We start from the raw sequence: 13,357 nt of genomic DNA, 5'->3' as shown, positions 1-13,357 counted from the left end.
TCCTGGAGAAAGGCGGAAGGAATGCGGACCTTTTTGAAGTGACGGTCGCGACAGCCTATTAGAGGCGAGCTTAAGAGGGCGGGGCGGAAGGCTGCAGGAATGAAGTGGAATGACAGACCAACTAACCAATGAGAGGCTGGATTGAGAACCTAGCCGACTATCAGAGGACCTGTCCGGGAAGGGAAATGGGGGTACGTCCAGGTGATGCTAAGATTCTTAACGTCCCGATGACGTCATAGGTCAGCGAGCGCTGCCCTGGCTTCGCCCCCCCAATCCCATAAATGATCATTTCCGGGGACCTCAGCGCTGGGTCCCCTTTGTCGGTTGTAGTTTCCATCTCTATTTTGGGACTCACTGGGTTATCCTTCTATGCCTCAGTTTTCTCCTCTGTAAACTGAAGAAACCCACCTCATGGAATCTTTTGAAAATAACCAGATCAGCTGGACGCGGTGGCTCACGCCTGTAATCCCAGGACTTTGAGAGGCCGAGGCGGGCGGATCACTAAGTCAGGAGTTCGAGACCAGCCTGACAAATATGGTGAAACCCTGTCTCTACTAAAAATACAAAAATTAGCCGAGCGTGGTGGCTTGCACCAAGAGTGAATCAACCGTCCACTTTCTGCTTTTCTTTGTTTAATAAATACTTACAAATCCTTATTGGGCACCGATGCTCTCCAACAGGACCTCCTACCCCTACCCCTCTTTATCCAATATTTTACCACATAGGTAAAATATAGGTAATATAGAAAATAAAACACATACTGCCGTATTGTCAGGTAGTGATAGGATTTATCACTACCTGACAATACAATATGTGTTTGTTTTATTTTATGTATTTAGGGCGTACAGCGTGCTGTTTTGATATACATGTACCCAGTGAAATAATTATGACAGTTTTTTGTTTTGTTTTGTTTTTTTGAGAAGGAGTTTTGCTTTTGTTGCCCAGGCTGAAGTGCAATGGTGAGATCTCGGCTCACCGCAGCCTCTGCCTCCTGGGTTCAAGCGATTCTCATGCCTCAGCCTCCTGATTAGCTGGGATTACAGGCATGCGCTACGGTGCCTGTCGAATTTTTTTGTATTTTTAGTAGAGACGGGGTTTCTCCATGTTGGTCAGGCTGATTTCGAACTCCCGACCTCAGGTGATTCGCCCACCTTGGCCTCCCAAAGTGCTGGGATTACAGGTGTGAGCCACGACGCCCAGCCAATTATGACAGTTAAGCAATTAACCTATCCATTGCCTTCCATAATTAACTGTGTGTGTAGTGAGAGTATCTACAATCTACTTTCTTGGCAAATTTTCAATATACAATGCAATATTACTAACACAAAGTATACATTACTTTTTGTTTGTTTTGGCTGGCTGCGGGGGCTCATGCCTGTAAACATGTCCTTTGAGGAGGATGAGGTGGGAGGATCACTTGAGGCCAGGAGCTAGAGACCAACCTGGGCAATGTGTCAAAACCCAGTCTCTAGAAAAAAAAAAAAAAAAGGAAAAAAAAGAAAAGAACAACAACAACAACAAAAATTAGCCAGGTGTGGTGCTTCATGGCAGGGTCCCAGATACTTGGGAGGCCAAGGCGGGAGGATCATTCGAGCCTGGGAGGTTGAGGCTGCAGTGAGCCATGATCAGCCCACTGCACTCCAGCTTGGCAACAGAGCAAGACCCTGTCTCAAAAATTTTTTTAAAAAGCCTTGCTTTCCTGAACCATTGATCTGCTGGTTGTTTTCCTCTGTCAACAGCATATCAGCCTCATGACGTCAGGGACTCTGTCTGTCCCCATCATTGCGGTAAATTCCTCAGTGCTGAATAAATATGTTTATTTATTCAGTGGTGAATAAGCCTAGAGCCAATGTACTAGAGTTATTAGAGCAGACACTATTAGGGCTTCTTGAATCTCATTCCCAGGGTGTTCATTGGGCATCTGTCAAAAAAAACATTACGGCCAGGCATGGTGGCTCACGCCTATAATCCCAGCACGTTGGGAGGCTGAGGCGGGCAGATCACTTGAGGTCAGGAGTTTAAGACCAGCCTGGCCAACATGGTGAAACCTCATCTCTCCCATCTCTACTGAAAATCCAAAAACTTAGCTTGGCGTGGTGGCGGGCGCCTGTAGTCCCAGCTACTTGGGAGGCTAAGGCAGGAGAATGGTGTGAACCCGGGAGGCGAAGCTTGCAGTGAGCCGAGATTGCGCCACTGCACTCCAACCACCTGGGTGGCAGAGCGAGACTCCATCTCAAAAAAAAAAAAAAAAGATCTTAATTGATTTTATTTGCAATTCTACAATCGGGCAACACTTCATTTAACAAAATGAAAATAGTTTTCCCATGAGCTGAGCGGGTAGGTTGGTTTTACAGGCAGAAAAAGGGCCAAGGAAAGCAGAAACAGAAAATAAAATGTGGAGGCCGGGCATGGTGGCTCATGCCGGTAATCCCATCACTTTGGGAGGCTGAGGCAAGCGGATCACCTGAGGTCAGGAGTTCGAGACCAGCTTGACCAACATATGAAAGCCTGTCTCTACTAAAAATACAAAAACATTAGCCAGGCGTGGTGGCGGATGCCTGTAATCCCAGCTACTCAGGAGGTTGAGGCAGGAGAATCACTTGAACCAGGGAGGCGGAGGTTGTAGTGAGCCAAGATCACGCCATTGCACTCCAGCCTGGGCAAGAATTGCAAAACTCAAACTAAAAAAACAAAAAAAAGAAAAGAAAAGAAAATGTGGATTGGTCATTTTAAACTTTCCTCTTTTTTTTTGGAATCTGAGTCTTGCTCTGTCACGCAGGCTGGAGTGCAGTGGTGCAATCATAGCTCACTGCAACCTCAACTTCCTGGGATAAAGCAATCTTCCCACCTCAGCCTCCTGAGAAGCTAGGATCACAGGTGTGTGCCACTATGCCCAGCTATTTTTTTTTTTTTTTTTCAGAGACAGGGTCTTGCCATGTTGCCCAGGCTGGATTTGAACTCCTGAACTCAAGCAAGCCTCCTGCCTTGGCCTCCCAAAGTTCTGGGATTACTGGCATGAGCCACCACCACACTCAGCCCAAAGTTACTTTTCTTGTAAAGGTTAAAGCAGAGAGAACGTCCTTATCATGCTGGCTAAAACTGACCTGGTGGGAGATTTGGCTATCCTCTCTCTGTCTCCTGATTTTGTAGGTCAGATAAACAACTTAGTTTCGTTTTGGTCTCGTAGGACTTCAGCATGAGTGACTCGATTTTGGTTTATTTTGTTGGGCCTGGTGCAGGAAGTCAGTCCCAAACAATAGCTTCCTGTAAGTTTTGTATAACACATTCTGTGTCTAGAATTAGTAGGTTCTTGGTATGGCTGACTTCAAGAACGAAGCCACGGACCCTCACGGTGAGTGTTACAGTTTGTTTTTTGTTTGTCTGTTTGTTTTTAAGACGGAGTCTTTTTCTGTCGCCCAGGCTGGAGTGTGGTGGCACAATCTCTGCTCACTGCAAGCTCTGCCTCCTGGGTTCACACTATTCTCCTGCCCAGGTAGCTGGGACTACAGGCGCCCGCCACCATGCCCAGCTAATTTGTCATATTTTTTAGTAGAGATGGGGTTTCACGGTGTTAGCCAGCATGGTCTCGATCTCCTGACTTCATGATCCGCCCACCTTGGCCTCCCAAAGTGCTGGGATTACAGGTGTGAGCCACTGCGCCCAGCCAAGTGTTATAGTTCTTAAAGATGGCATGTCTGGAGTTTGTTCCTTCTGATGTTCGGACGTGTCTGGAGTTTTTTCCTTCTGGTGGGTTTGTGGTCTTGCTGACTTCAGGAGTGAAACTGCAGACCTCTGTGGTGAGCGCTATAGCTCATAAAGGTGGCGTGTACCCAGAGTGAACAGCAGCAAGATTTATTGCAAAGAGCAAGAGAACAAAGCCTCCACACTGTAGAAGGACACCCCCGACACCCCCCCCCCCCCATTTAACTGCTGCTGGCTAAGGTGGCCTGCTTTTATTCCCTTATTTGGCCCCACCCACATCCTGCTGATTGGTCCATTTTACAGAGTGCTGATTGGTCCATTTTGACAGTGCTGATTGGTCCGTTTTGACAGAGTGCTGATTGGTGCATTTACAATCCTTTAGCTAGACAGAAAAGTTCTCCAAGTCCTCACCCGACACAGAAGCCCAGGTGGCTTCACTTCTCAATCCCCCCTCTAACCAGGACACCCCAACTGCTGTTGGGAATTTGGCCGATGACCACTCTAGCTACTTTCTGCTGGAAGAAGGGGCCCTGCAGGCCGTTGTAGTGCCCTCCAGAGGGGAACTCTTTAGGCCAGTGGAAGGGCCAGCGGGTGGGTCCAGGGGTCCTCAGTAGAAGTTGTTGGTTGAACTCATTTGGTGTTCCATTTGTAAGACCATCTGTAGCTTGATGGCCTTGATTCTGAGGAAACAAATTTGACAAGAAGGTTAAAAATACAGGGCCCAAAGTCAAGTAACAGCAAGACGGCTGCCACAGGACCTAGAAAGGGGAGAAGCCACGTTGCTCAACTCCAGAGGTGGGTATTAGAGTTTGAAAGGCGTTGTCTGATTTCAGAAGCCTTTTCCTGTAAACGCCGGGTGGCATCTCGTACTATCCCTGACTGGTTAGTGTAAAAACAACACTCTTTCCCTAAGAAGGTGCAGAGTCCTCCTTTCTCAGCAGTGAGGAGGTCCAGGCCTCAGCGGTTTTGGAAAGTTGCTGCTGCCAAAGAGTCTATTTGGGATTGTAGAGTAAGGATAGATTTCGTTATTTCTTACAAACTGTCTGAAATCCTTTGAGAGTGTGCGGTACTAGGATAATGAAGTAGATAAACTGGCTATTCTGGTTCCTGTAGCAGTAGCCATTCCTAACCCTATACGTAGGGCTATTAGTTGTATGGCCCTGCACTGATGGACTTGAGCTTTGAGGGACACAGATTGGGTCTGATTTCCATAAGATTAGAAGATTAGGATAATACATGTTACACTGTTAACTTTTGTTGAAAACGTGTTTACTTTTGTTGAAAACCTTGTAAGTTTGGAATTTCAATTATTCTTTGCTATTAGTAAGACCTGTTCAGTCCGTATTAACTTACAATTGATATAGATGGCTCCTTCCTGATTCTGTAAGTACTTTAAGATTTGGCTGAGTGCAAACAACTCGCTCAGGCAGGTTTGAGCAGACCAATTATTACGCAATTTTCCTAACTCTGCTTCTACCAGAGTTTCCTTATCACTTACTGAATACCCATTTTGTCTTTTTCCCTTAATTGCCTGGGAGGAACCATCTATCATCCTGTCCTGAAGGGAGTTCCTCCTAGATCTGGTCGGACCTTTGTATGGTAATTAATTAAGATTTACATCCCCTGTTAGGAAACCTGGTGGGTTAAGCATTTTTGATAGGAAGTCTATGGGTTGTCAGTGGCCTCAGTGTTTCTGGCTATGCCCTTGTTTACACTAACAACAAGGTAGTATTGGAGTGTTATAGGGTTACAGAGAAGACCTTCAACTATCAATTATGGGTTTTGTTTTGTTTTTTTTTTTGGAGACGGAGTCTTGCTCTGTCACCCAGGCTGGAGTGCAGTGGCACGATCTCGGCTCATTGCAAGGTCCGCCTCCCGGGTTCACGCCATTCACCTGCCTCAGCCTCCCGAGTAGCTGGGACTACAGGTGCCTGCCACCAGGCCTGGCTAATTTTTTGTATTTTTAGTAGAGACAGGGTTTCACCGTATTAGCCAGGATGGTCTGGATCTCCTGACCTGGTGATCCGCCCGCCTCGGCCTCCCAAAGTTCTGGGATTACAGGCGTGAGCCACCACACCCGGCCTAATTATGGGTTCTAAATTGACCCTGGCTTTTAAAGGAATAGAGTACACTATTTTTTCTTTACTACCGCTATCTCTTTTACTCTTTGACTTCTTCTTTGTCTCTGTCTCCTCCTCTCTCTGTCTCCTTTTTGTCTCTGTTTCTTCCTCTCTCTTTCTCTAACTTCCTGTCTCTTTCTCTTTTTCCTTTCTGCTGGTCTTTCCCTGCCTCTGGTAGCTGCTTATGCTGCTGTTCTCCCCTCTCCTTCCCCTTTTTGATGGCTTTGGCAGTGTAAGACTGTCACCTCCTTGGGTTTTTGCACTGTGTGCAATAACTCCATGGTTTCCTTGTGGTATTTAATGGGGGTTCCCCCAGAGGTTCGGAACTCCCTTTCTTTCCATATTGCAGCATGGGCATGTAGGATTAGATAAGCATACTTGCTATCTGTAAACACATTTATTCCCTTTCCCAGTTCTAAGGCTCGAGTTAAGTGCCACTAGTTCTGCTAACTGGATGCTGGTCCCTGGGGGAAGAGGCTTACTTTGAAGTATGGTTACATCACTAACTATGGCATAAACTGGCCTTCGTATCCCATTCTCCACAAATGAACTTCCATCGGAATATAGGTTAAGGTCAGGATTAGCTAAGGGGACTTCCAAGAGATCGTGTTGGGCAGCATAATTCTGGACTACAATTTGTTGGCAGTCATGCTTGATTGGTTCCCCATCATCTGGGAGAAAAGTGGCAGGGCTAAGGGCCACACACGTGCGTATTTGAAGCACTGGTCCCTCAAGGAGTAGCACCTAAGTATCTAAGTAGTATCTAAGTAGGCGATTGTCCGATATACATAAACTTTCTTTGGCACCTAGTATATCATTTACATCATGAGTAGTCCAGACAGTGAGATCCTTTCCTTGTATTATTTCGATAGCCTCTGACCCTAAGACAGTCACCGCCGCAACTATCTGTAAACAGTGAGGCCAGCCATTTGCTACTACATAGGTTTTTCTTACTTAGGTATGCCACTGGTTGTGGGGTTATCCCACAAGTGTGAGTAAGGACTCCAAGAGCTATCCCTGCTCTCTCTGTGACGTTTTGTCCTGTGGGAAGGCTTAAAGCTGGAGCTTGTACTAGGGCCTGCTTTAAGGTTTTGAAGGCTCTTTCTGCCCCTGGTTCCCATTCTACTAGATGAGTATTTGCCCTCCGGGTCTCCTTGATTAGAGTATAGAGGGGCCTGGCTATCTCACTATATCCAGGGATCCACAGTCGGCAAAAGCCGGTGATTCCAAGGAACCCCTGCAACTGTTTTAATGTCTTAGGGCGAGGATAAACCAGTATAGGCTGTATTTGTTCTTTGCTGAGGGCCCTGGTTCCTCTGGCTAAGATTAGGCCTAGATATTTGACCTGCTGTTGGCAAAGCTGGACTTTCGACCTAGACGCCTTGTACCCTTGATTAGCTAGAAAGTTCAAGAGATCTAGAGTAGCCTGCTAGCATGAGGCTTCTGAACTGGTAGCCAAAAGTAAATCCTCCACATACTGAAGGACCAGAGTACCTGGACTTGAGAAGTGGCCTAGATCTTAGGCTGGTGCCTGACCAAACAGATGAGGGCTATCCCTAAACCCTTGGGGCAAGACCATCCACGTAAGTTGGGATGTGTGGTCTGTGGGATCCTCAAAGGCAAAGAGAAACTGGGAGTCAGAGTGCAGGGGAATACAGGAGAAGGCATCCTTGAGGTCCAGAGCAGTGAACCATTCTGCTTCCTCTGGTATTTGAGAGAGCAGGGTATATGGGTTGGGTACAACTGGATATAGAGGAATTACTGCCTTACTGACGAGTCTAAGATCTTGCACTAGTCTGTACTGACTGTTTGGTTTTTGTACTCCTAGAATTGGGGTGTTGCAGGGACTGCTGCATTTCCTTTCTAAGCCTTGAGCTTTTAAATGTTTAACAGTATCCTGTAATCCTTTATGAGCTTCAGGCCTTAAGGGATATTGCCTTTGATAAGGAAAATTGGTGGGATCTTTTAGCCTGATTTGGACTGGGCGGGCATTTTTTGCCCTTCCAGATTGTCCTTCCAATGCTCAGACTTCAGGGTTGATTCCCTCCTCAAGTAGGGGACAATAAATGGGTAACTTGTTCCCCATATTCATGTAGATAATAGCTGGAGCTAATATATCCCTCCCTAATAAGGTTGTGGGACTTTCAGGGATAACAAGAAAGGCATGTGAAAAGAGCAAAGTCTCCCAATTACAACTGAGGAGGTGGGAGCAATACGTGTTTACAGGCTGTCCCAGGATTCCTCAGACGGTAACAGACCTTGAGGACAGCTGTCCAGGACAGGAGATTCACACTGAGAAGGCTGCACCAGTGTCCAGGAGGAAGTCAATTTCCTGGCCCTCAATAATTATACATACCCGGGACTCAGTGAGAGTGATGACATGAGCTGGCACTTGCCCTGGGCACCCTCAGTCCTGTTGTTGGATCATCTGGTTGGGGGCTTCTGTCCCAGAAAACCTTTGTCCTCTGGGGCAGTGCACCTTCCAGTGATTGCCTTGGCATAGCAAACATGGACGAGGGGGCGGCTTGTTTCTCATTGGACAACCTTTTTTAAAGTGTCCTTGTAAATCACACTGATAACAAGCCCTACCGGGTGATTGGCCTGCTCCATTTTCTGTCCTCTCTGAACCACCAAGGTTTGTTTGTCTGAGGGCCATGACTAAGGCTGTGGCCTTTCTCTGACCTCGCTTTTCCTTTTGGGCCTGTTCCTCTTGGTCCCTATTATAGAACAGCAAGGTTGTCAGGTTTAATAATGCCTCCAAATTTTGTTCAGGGCCCAGGGCTCACTTTTGCAGCTTTCTCCTGATATCTGCGACTGATTGGGTAGTAAACTTATCTTTTAGGATCAATGGACCCTCGAGTGATTCAGGTGACAGGGGAGTATATTTTCTTTTCTTTTCTTTTTTTTTTTTGAGATGGTGTCTTGCTCTGTCACCCAGGCTGGAGTGCAGTGGCACAATCTCGGCTCACTGCAAGCTCTGCTTCCAGGGTTCACGCCATTCTCCTGCCTCAGCCTCCTGAGTTGCTGGGATTACAGGCGCCCACCACCACTCCTGGCTAATTTTTTGTATTTTTAATAGAGGCGGGGTTTCACCATGTTAGCCAGGATGGTCTCAATCTCCTGACCTCGTGATTCGCCCGCCTTGGCCTCCCAAAGTCCTGGGATTACAGGCGTGAGCCACTGCACCTGGCTGACAGGGGAGTAAATTTTCTTTTTTTTTTTTTTTTTTTTTTTTTTTTTTGAGAAGGAGTCTCGCTCTGTCGCCCAGCCCAGGCTGGAGTGCAGTGGCGCGATCTCGGCTCACTGCAAGCTCCGCCTCCCGGGTTCACGCCATTCTCCTGCCTCAGCCTCCCGAGTAGCTGGGACTACAGGCGCCCACAACTGCGCCCGGCTAATTTTTTGTATTTTTAGTAGAGACGGGGTTTCACCGTGGTCTCGATCTCCTGACCTTGTGATCCGCCCGCCTCGGCCTCCCAAAGTGCTGGGATTACAGGCGTGAGCCACCGCGCCCGGCGGGAGTAAATTTTCTTAAGGCCTTCTGTAGCCGCTCAAGGAAGGCAGAAGGATTTTCTTTTTTTTTTTTTTTTTTTTTTGAGACGGAGTCTCACTCTGTCACCCGGGCTGGAGTACAGTGGCCGGATCTCAGCTCACTGCAAGCTCCGCCTCCCGGGTTCACGCCATTCTCCTGCCTCAGTCTCCCAAGTAGCTGGGACTACAGGCGCCCACAACCGCGCCCGGCTAATTTTTTGTATTTTTAGTAGAGACGGGGTTTCACCGTGGTCTCGATCTCCTGACCTTGTGATCCGCCCGCCTCGGCCTCCCAAAGTGCTGGGATTACAGGCGTGAGCCACCGCGCCCGGCGGGAATAAATTTTCTTAAGGCCTTCTGTAACCGCTCAAGGAAGGCAGAAGGATTTTCTTTTTTTTTTTTTTTTTTTGAGACAGAGTCTCACTCTGTCACCCGGGCTGGAGTACAGTGGCCGGATCTCAGCTCACTGCAAGCTCTGCCTCCCGGGTTCACGCCATTCTCCTGCCTCAGTCTCCCGAGTAGCTGGGACTACAGGTGCCCGCCACCACGCCCGGCTAATTTTTTGTATTTTTAGTAGAGACGGGGTTTCACCGTGTTAGCCCAGATGGTCTTGATCTCCTGACCTCGTGATCCGCCCGTCTCGGCCTCCCAAAGTGCTGGGATTACAGGCTTGAGCCACCGCGGCCGGCCGGCAGAAGGATTTTCTTCCTTTCCCTGAGTTACGGTGGACATCATTGAATAAATTCGTAGGCTTTTTCCTAATTCTCCTTAGTCCTTCTAGAACACAGGTCACAGATGTTTACGACTCCAGTCCCCATGATCCGAGTTGAGGTCCCAGTGAGGATCCATACTGGGGACAGCTTGCTGACCAGTAGGGAATTTGTCCCTTTCTTTGGCTGTCATTCTGTCATTTACTTGACTAAGATACCAGGTATCTCCAAACTCTTGGGCTGCAGCTAAAGCCGCATTCTTTTCATTAAAGGCCAGGGTTTGATCTAACAATAGCATGACATCTCTCCAAGTGAGATCAAAGGTTTTCCCTAGACCCTGTAGGACATCTGTGTACCTATCAGGATCATCTGAAAACTTCCCCAGGTCTGCCTTGATCTGCTTTAAATCAGAGAGGGAGAAGGGGACATGTACCCGGGTTGGGCCAAATTCCCTCCCCCTACAGCTTGAAGGAGACATAACCGATAGCCCGGGTGGGTTTTGTGGTCCTTTGGAGATTTCTTTGCTTGCTTCCTTCTGGGCAGGGGAGATTAGAGGAGGCTTATCATTAATACGGGAGCTGTAGGGAGGCTAGGATTTGGGGGTAAGCTGAAAGGTCCTCCTGTGGGATGTAAATTGCAGGCTTTGCATAGTTGTGTGTTCTCCTTCAGTGAAAAGAAAGCTTGGACATAACGTTTCACTCCATTTGCCTTTCCTCTTACAGAAAAGGTCAAGCTGCAGGATAGTATTGTAATTTTTACTTCCCTCAGGTGTCCATTTTTCCCCGTCAGAGAGAGAATATTGGGCCCAGTCAATAGTGCAGAAAAAAAATGAGCTGCCTCTTTTTCAGGGTTTGCGGGTCAAATTGGTCCCAATGGCTTAGGATGCATTTCAAGGGTGAGCCTGTTGAAGCCTGAGTGTTTCCCATCTGAAAGACAAAACTGCCCACGGTTTTGGTTTGTTTTGTTTCTTCCGCTGCTCAAGAACCCACAACAGTCCCTGGACCCTGCTGATGGGAATAACTGCGCTCACCGACGCAGCGGCAGAAACACTAGTTTTCCTCCTAGACCACAGGAGGACCGAGGAAGGTCAGATTTAGTGGCCCTTACGGACACATTCTCAAAAGCCTGCACCGTTGTCTGTCCTCCTAGACCACAAAGAGTACTGAGAAAAATTGGATTTAGCGGCCCTTACCGATGCATTCTCAAAAACCTGTTAGAGTCCTAAGCATTCTCCTTTTAGTACTGGGACTTTACCCGTGTCCTATAAAGATGTTATGCCCCAAAAATGAAGTGGAGGATCCTACCCTGAGGGAGGGAAGGGATCTCCAGGGTTGGAAGAGTGACACCTTTTGTCCTCACTTATACAAATAGGAAGGATACAATTTCTGAGGATACAATTTCCCCATATCCTAGCTTCAGGAATAGCTTTTGTTAGGCCTGCTTGTCTGAGGAGGGATCCTAAAATTCCAGATAGTCCCCCCACGACGGGGCTTTGGGCAAAAATTACGTCTTTCTGATTGGTGAGCCCAGGTGCCTAAAGAAGGTAACAGAGTCCTGAAATTTATACAGGAAATCATTCTTATAGGAGAAACTAGAAAAGCACCAGAGACATTCTTATAGGAGAAACTAGAAAAGCACTAGAAGCAAGACTAGCCTCGGGAGGCCGGGCGCAGTGGCTCAAGCCTGTGATCCCAGCACTTTGGGAGGGCGAGACAGGCGGATCACGAGGTCAGGAGATCAAGACCATCCTGGCTAACCCGGTGAAACCCCATCTCTACTAAAAAACACAAAAAACTAGCCGGGCGAGGTGGCAGGCGCCTGTAGTCCCAGCTACTCAGGAGGCTGAGGCAGGAGAATGGCATGAACTCGGGAGGCGGAGCTTGCAGTGAGCTGAGATCTGGCCACTGCACTCCAGCCTGGGCGACAGAGCGAGACTCCGTCTCAAAAAAAAAAAAAAAAAAAAAAGACTAGCCTCGGAGAAGAGAGGCAAGAGGAAGTTTGTCTGACAGGCATTAGGACCCAGGAGGCAAGGGTCAGGATAGATAGGATAGATGGGCGAGTCTCGCTTGGGTGACATGACTTTGAGAGTTCCACTCATGGCCGCAGGGTCAACCAACTTGTCGGGACCCTGGAGCTGAATGGCTTTCCTCTCTGTTGACCTTCGACTCATCCCAGGAGTACAGGAAAAGTGGAAGCTGGTTCCAGGCAAACCAACGCTCCCAACTCCGAAAAGTTGGGGTTTGTTAGAGAGCCCTTTCCCAGAAAGCCTGACACCTGTGTCTTTAGTCCAGCAGACACGTTAGTCGCTTTTAACTGGCCACCAGGTGCCCGGTATTTAGCCCCCGAATTCTAAGGAAAAATATGACAGAATACCAAGCAAAAGGGGTCCGATGGCACTCACCACTTGGCAATAGGCTATAGTCTCACCGCTTGGCGATAGGCAATAGTCCCTTTGTGGTCAGCAAAATGTGTCCAGAATTGGTGGGTTCTTGGTCTCGCTGACTTCGAGAATGAAGCCACAGACCCTCGTGGTGATTGTTACAGTTCTTAAATATGGTGTGTCTGGAGTTTTTTCCTTCCAATGTTCAGACATGTTTGGAGTTTCTTCCTTCTGGTGGGTTCGTGGTCTCGCTGACTTCAGGAGTGAAGCTGCAGACCTTTGCGATGAGTGTTACAGCTCACAAAGGTGGCACGGACCCAAAGAGTGAGCAGCAGCAAGATTTATTGCAAAGAGCGAAAAAACAAAGCTGCCACAGTGTGGAAGGGAACCCAAGTTGGTTTCCGCTTCTGGCCTGGGTGGCCTGCTTTTATTCACTTATTTGGCCCCACCCACATCCTGCTGATTAGTGCATTTTATACTGAGCTGATTGGTCCATTTGACAGAATGCTGATTGGTCCATTTGACAGAGTGCTGATTGGTGCGTTTACAAACCTTTAGCTAGATACAGAGTGCTGATTGGTGCATTTACAATCCTTTAGCTAGACAGAAAATTATCCAAGTCCCCTACTCGATTAGCTAGACACAGAGTGCTGATAGTTGCATTTACAAACCTTTAGCTAGACACAGAGCACTGATTGGTGCATTTACAATCCTTTAGCTAGACACAGAGTGCTGATTGGTGCGTTTACAATCCTTTAGCAAGACAGAAAAGTTCTCCAAGTCCCCACCTGACCCAGAAGCCCAGCCGGCTTCACCTCTCAAGCCCATACACAAATTTGACTCCTTCCCCATATCCATTCCCCCTGTCGTGTCTCCATCCTTCCTTCCCTCCCTCCCATCAAACCCAGAGGTCATGG

The 13,357-nt window shown here is 47.8% G+C and overlaps 2 protein-coding genes and 1 long non-coding RNA gene across 3 annotated transcripts in view; 2 read left to right on the top strand and 1 right to left on the bottom strand.

Moving 5' to 3' along the window:
* The window catches only part of CD320 (CD320 molecule), a 101,863-nt gene that overhangs the window by 16,071 nt on the left and 72,435 nt on the right, over positions 1–13,357 (top strand). The gene's annotated exons all lie outside the window — the stretch shown is intronic.
* Positions 3,306–13,357, top strand: part of KANK3 (KN motif and ankyrin repeat domains 3) — a 62,000-nt gene continuing 51,948 nt past the window's right edge. The window contains exon 1 of the mRNA XM_077979789.1: positions 3,306–3,352. The gene's annotated coding sequence lies outside the window, so the exon portion shown is untranslated. The remainder of the gene's footprint in view (positions 3,353–13,357) is intronic.
* On the bottom strand, positions 3,941–12,845 carry LOC144337061 (uncharacterized). Its single transcript, XR_013409693.1, has 2 exons — positions 12,462–12,845; positions 3,941–4,382 (listed from the first exon to the last, which is right to left on the bottom strand). It is a non-coding gene; the product is annotated as an uncharacterized LOC144337061 (long non-coding RNA).

This window comes from Macaca mulatta, chromosome 19 (genome assembly GCF_049350105.2).
Source record: "Macaca mulatta isolate MMU2019108-1 chromosome 19, T2T-MMU8v2.0, whole genome shotgun sequence".
NCBI lineage: Eukaryota > Metazoa > Chordata > Mammalia > Primates > Cercopithecidae > Macaca > Macaca mulatta.
This window is presented reverse-complemented; position numbering and strand designations above follow the sequence as displayed.